This window comes from Schistocerca cancellata, chromosome 1 (assembly GCF_023864275.1).
Source record: "Schistocerca cancellata isolate TAMUIC-IGC-003103 chromosome 1, iqSchCanc2.1, whole genome shotgun sequence".
NCBI lineage: Eukaryota > Metazoa > Arthropoda > Insecta > Orthoptera > Acrididae > Schistocerca > Schistocerca cancellata.
This window is the reverse complement of record NC_064626.1, coordinates 432,006,859-432,013,372: the sequence shown is the minus strand read 5'-3', so window position 1 is coordinate 432,013,372 and position 6,514 is coordinate 432,006,859.

Genomic DNA, 6,514 nt, shown 5'->3' with positions numbered 1-6,514 from the left:
CTGGTCGAGATGCAATGACTGTTAGCAGAATGTGGAATCGGGGGGTTCATGAGGGTAATACGGGACGCCCAACGGCCTCGTGTCGCAAGCAGTCGAGATGACAGGCATCTAATGCGCATGGCTGTAACGGATCGTTCAGCCACGGCTCGCTCCCTGAGTCAACAGATGGGGACGTTTGAAAGCTGCACGGACAGTTGGACGACGTTTGCAGCTGCATGGACTACCAGCTCGGAGACCATGGCTGCGGTTACCCTTGACGCTACATCACAGACAGGAGCGCCTGCGATGATGTACTCAACGACGAACCGGGTGCACGAACGGCAAAACTTCATTGTTTCGGATCAATCCCAGTTCTGTGTACAGCATCATGATGGTCGCATCTGTGTTTCGCGACATCGCGGTGAACGCACATTGCAAGCCTGTATTCGTCGTCGCCATACTGGAGTATCAGCCGGCGTGATGGTATGGGGTGACACTGGTTAAACGTCTCGGTCACCTCTTGTTCGCATTGACGGCACTTTGAACAATGGACGTTACATTTCAGATTTGTTACGACTCGTGACTCTACCCTTCATTCGATCACAGCGAAACCCTACATTCCAGTAGGATAATGCACGATCGCATGTTGCAGGTCCTGTACGGGTCTTTCTGGATACAGAAAATGTTCGACTGCTGCCCTGGTCATCACATTCTCCAGATCTCTCCCCAATTGAAAACGTCTGTTCAATGGTGGCCGTGCAACTGGCTCGTCACAATACGCCAGTCACTACTCTTGATGAACTGTGGTATCATGTTGTAGATGCATGGGCAGCTGTACCTGTAGACACCATCCAAGCTCTGACTCAATGCCGGAGGTGGTTGTTCTGGGTACTGATTTCTCAGGATCTATGCACCCAAATTGCGTGAAAATGTAATCACATGTCAGTTCTAGTATAATATATTTGTCCAATGAATACCCGTTTATCATCTAGATTTGTTCGTGGTGTAGCAATTTTAATAGCCATTAGTGTATTTCCTAATCAGGCAGGCAAACTCAGTTTCAAATTTTTGGGGAGATATTCTTCTGTGATTAGTACTGAAATTATTAGAAACTTCACCCCATGACATTTCTAACCTTATGTGGATTATTTTCCTTTTATTTTCCCATGATCAATAACTACACGTCATTCCTTACATCCTTACCAAGAGGAGTGGTTGACTACATTGGTAAATCTGATTGACATCGGTAAATGAAATTAATTAATTTGACAAATCGCACCTAGATGAGTATAATCAGTTTGACCCTTGGATAAAACGAAGTGGGTGTGAATAAATTATCCACTACCAGAATTGCCACAGGTAACAAATAAGTAAAACTTAAGATGTCATGTTTTGTGGCACACAAGCTGTTATTCTGTAAATTCGTATTACTGTGGCGAAAGGATGACCGTTTCTACAAATAGCGACGTTTCCTATGCTTTGGGTCGATGAAAAATTAGTCTGAACACACATTGAATCATGTTACAAAACCAACTTGTGGATTTTATCGACAACATGCGATGCAGGCCATTCCAAGACTCTGGTCCTGGAGTTCACTTGTGCTATGTGCTATATGTAAATACTAATAAGTGAAAAATATGAACGGTTAGGGCAAGATTTGTTTCGTAAACACATTAGGAAAAGTAGAATTCCAGACTACAGATCCAAAGGTCTTTGATTCGATCCCTACTCAGTCCTGAGATTTTATTCCGTCACTTACCACTTGTTTCACCTCTGGCAGTGTTTGTTGATGTCAAAAATACCGATCTGCGACGTAGTTCGGAATCCACGCTAGACTACAGGTGCCCCTACGACTGGCTGGGTGAGTCAGTTCAGATGTAGGAGGAAGGCAACGGCGTACCACCTCCAACAGGACCGTGTCTAATAAAGCTCTGCGGTGTTCTAAAGAACCTTCGGATTGATGACTGATTTATTATTTAAACACTATAAACAAGCACAGTAACAACGCATAGCAACAACGTTTTTGCACTGTTGCCAACCTACATTTGCATTCCATTCACAGAAATAAAAGTACTGCAAGTCTGCAAGTCCTTCCACTACATCAGATCACTCTGAACTTTCTTATGGCGTCTCTCTAAAATCTGTTTAAAGATATGCTTCCCCGTACATTATAGTAGAATTCTACTGCCTGGGGATCAGTGCTACTTTAATTTATATTAATACTAAATTAAAAAAAAAATTCTTTGCTTTGTCGAAATTCGTAGTAATACGGGAGTAAGCTCACTTCAGTCCACTAATCTTTCTACAACGAGATCTGCCATTTTAGCAAAATAAATGTACTTTAAGCGGAAGTTCGTATGACTGAGAAATGAAGTGTAAAGTGTCTCATCTTAAAGAAAATTTTGTGCTGATTCATCTATATCTACAACTACATCATTACTCTGCAATTCACAATTAAGTGCCTGGCACAGGGTTCATCGAACCACCTTCAAACTATTTCTCTACCGTTTTACTCTCGAACAGTACGCGGGAAAAATGAACCCTTTAATTTTTCTGTGTGAGATCTGTTTTCCCTTACTTTATTATGATGAACATTCCTACCTAAGTAAATAGGCGCTAACAAAATGTTTTCTCCCTCTGAGGAGAAAGCCGGTAATTGAAATTTCATGAGAAGGTCCTGTCGTAACTAAAAACGCCTTCGTTTTAATGGTTGCCACCTCAGTTCACGTATCATGTCCGTGACGCTCTATCCCCTACAAAACGAAATGCCCTTCTTTGAACTTTTTCGATGTCCTCCATCGATCCTATCTGGTGCGGATCCAACGCCTCACAGCAATACTCCAGAAAAAAAATGGTTCAAATGGCTCTGAGCACTATGGGACTTAACATCTGTGGTCATCAGTCCCCTAGAACTTAGAACTACTTGAACCTAACTAACCTAAGCACATCACAAACATCCATGCCCGAGGCAGGATTCGAACCTGCGACCGTAGCAGTCGCGCGGTTCCGGACTGAGCGCCTAGAACCGCTAGAACACCGCGGCCGGCAGCCCAGAAGAGGACGTACAAACAAAATATAGGCAGTCTCCTTAGTAGGCCTGTTACATTTATTAATGTTCTGCCAATAATCGTAGTCTTTGGTTTGATTTACCCACAGCATTATCTGTGTGATCGTTCCAGCTTAAGTTATTCGTAAATATAATCCCTAAGTATCCAGTTGAATTTACAACCTTTAGATTAGTGTGATGTAACGTGTAACCGAAATTGAGCAGATTCCTTTGGTACTCATATGGACGACTTCACACTTTTCATTATTTAGCCTCAACTGGCACTTTTCGCACCGTACAGCTACCTTGTCTATATCATTTTGCGATTTGTTTTACTCATCTGATGACTTTATAAAACGTTAAAGGACTGCATCATCTGCATACAATCTATTACGGCTAGTCATATTGTCCTCTAAAAACTACACGTAGATCAGGAAAAGCATGGGGCCTATAACACTTCCTTGGGGAACGCCAGATTTTACTTCTCTTTAGCTCGAGGAGTTTCCGTCAATTACCACGAACTGTGCCCTTTCTTACAGGAAATTGTGAATCCAGTCGCACAACTGAGACGATACTACATAGCCACGCAATTTGATTAGAAGTCGCTCGAGAGGTACGGTGGCAAAAACCTTCAGGACGTCTGTCAATAGCACTCTTTACTTCGTGAGAATAAAGAGCTAATTGTGTTTCACAGTAACAATATTTTCAGAATGCGTGTTGGCTGTTTGTCAACATATCGTTTCCTTCGTGATAATTCATAATGTTTGAACACAGTGTATGTCCAAAATCCTACTGCAGTTAGGAGACCTAAGTCAGTTGCAAAGTCTAACAAAAAAGTGGAGGTTCTGCAGCTAGGTAGTTCACATGATAGAAGTGTAGGACAGCAGTTGCAGGAAGTGTTGAGGAGTACCAGGTCACCAGCTTTGTGAAGCCTAGTGCAGGGTTGGCTCACGTGACTGACAGCATAGGGGAGTTATGTAGGAATTTTACGAAGGAGGATCGGATAGTGATGGTGACTGGAGCAGGGAATAGTCTTGATAGGGACGGGGAATATGATGCAGGTTGTGACTGGTAAAGATGGCTACTCAAACTGGTGGCACTACTGTGCATTTTGTGCAACTGTTCCAGCGTCATGATCAGCTTCATCTTAATGCGGATGTTAGGTGCTACAACATGGGGCTGGAGAAGGCACTGATGGCAGGGGGCATGGTAGTTGTGCAGTTAGTCTATCAGTAGATCGGGTTTCAATAGGCATGGCCTGCACTTCAATAGGTATGGGAAGGGGAGGATGGAGAAGATTTTAGGTGATAGTGTAGTGGGTGGTGCTGGGATCACTCATGGAAAAATTCCTGTAGTACTTGGTGTTAGAGCTGCACCTTTTTTAGCTGATAGGTATACCTGCTTAAAGAAAGACCTTTTAATGAAGGAATCACCTTCAGAGAACATCATGTTTCCAAGTAGAGAAGGAATTAGCACATTTCATCAAAATATAAGAGATATTAGAGTAAAGTTAGTGAACTGCTTACAGATGTTGACTGTGAAATTATTAGTATTTCGGAGCACCACTTAAATAATTTGACAATTCAGAGGCTTCTTTTACCAGGATACAGATTAGCTGGCTGCTTTCAAGGAGTTGCTTGCAGTGTGGGGGTGTGGCCATGTACGTAAAAAACAGTATACCATTTGAGTCCATAGACGTATCGCGACACTGCACTGAACAGATATTTGAACGTCGTGCAAGGTAGTTGAATTTAGTGAAACTAAACTTGTAATGTTTGTTGTTTATAGGTCCCCTAAATCGGACTTCAGTTAATTTCCGCTCAAGCTAGAGAGGGTTCTTGATTCACTTTATAGGAAGAACCGGAAATAAATTACATGTGGTCACTTCAATATTAATTTTGTATATGATTGTGCGAGAAAAAGGATATTGGTAAATCTCCCAAATTAGTATGATCTGATGCAGACTGTGTTTTTTCCAACTAGAGTAAGGGGGAACAGTAGCACAGCCACAGACAACATTTTCATTCATTCTTCGTTACTGTTAGTCAAAGGGTGAATGGCCTTTCAGACCATGATGCACAAATTTTAACACTGAAAGGCTTTTGCACTCAAACAAAGTCATATATAATTACAAACTACGTAGGAAAATTAATCCAACGGCAATAGAGAGTATTTTAAAACTCGTCGAGGAACAAGAGTGGCAGGATGTTTATAGTGCCGATAACACAGATGACAAATATAATGCTTTCGTTGACACATTTATCATGCTCTTTGAGAGCTGATTTTCATAAGAAAGTTCTAAACGGTGTAGTACCAGTAAAAAGCAGCCTAGGTGGCTGACTAGGTAAAATAAAGCGGGAATCACATCAGTAGAAGTAGTCACAATAAAGCTACAGTAACCCATCACAAACAGTACGGTAAGGTGCTTAAAGATGTTGTTAGGAGGGCATAGAGGATGTGGTATGCAAATAGAATAGGTAATTCACAGGATAAAATTAAAACCATGTGGTCAGTTGTGAAGGAAGTGTATGGTCACAAGCACAAGGTCGACGATGTAAAGTCATATCACAGTAAAAATATTTCCGTTGCTGGTAAATCAGATATATGTACAGCATTTAAAGATCATTTTCTGAGCATTGTTGGTGAATTAAATAAAAGTTTAGTTTCTACAGGGAATCATATAATTGTCTTGGCAAATGCCTTTCCGAGACTGATGTCCGAAATACTCCTCTGTGACACAGACAAGGGGGAGATTGAGGCAATAATTAAATCACTGAAGACTTAGGACTCTCATGGATATGATGGAGTAGCTAGCAGAACATTTAAGTACTGTGCTGCACATGTTAGCTCTGTACTTAGCCATACTCCTTTAGGAATGATCAGTTTCCTGAACCATTAAAGTACACAGTAGTAAAGCCGCTTTATAAAAAGGGAGAAAGGGATAAAGTAGACAATTTTAGTCCTATTTCTATGCCATCAGTGTTTGCTAAAGTTAATGAAAAGGCTCTGTATGTAAGGACAATTGATCATTTTATATCACATAATTTACTATCAAATGTACAGTTCGGCCTTAGAAGTCGTTTAAAAACTGAAAATGCTATATTCTCTTTTCTTTGTGAGGCAAAAGGTTTCGAACGATAAGCATATTTTTTCATTTGACTAAGGCGTTTGATTCTGTTGATCACAAAATATTGCTCCAAAAGTTGGACCATTATGGAATGTGGCGATTAGCTCGCAATTGGTCCACCTCTTACTTTAACAAGAGACAGCAAAAGGTCGTTATTCACAGTGTTCAGAATGGCTGTAATATAGGGTCTAAGTGGGTATGGTTTAATGGGGGGTGCCCTAGGGATCAGTGTGGAGGCCACTCCTGTTCCTTATTTATATAAATGATATGCCCTCTAGTATTATAGGTAATCGTAAAATATTTCTGTTTGCTGTATTATAGCTAATCGTAAAATATTTCTGTTTGCTGATGACACTATGTTG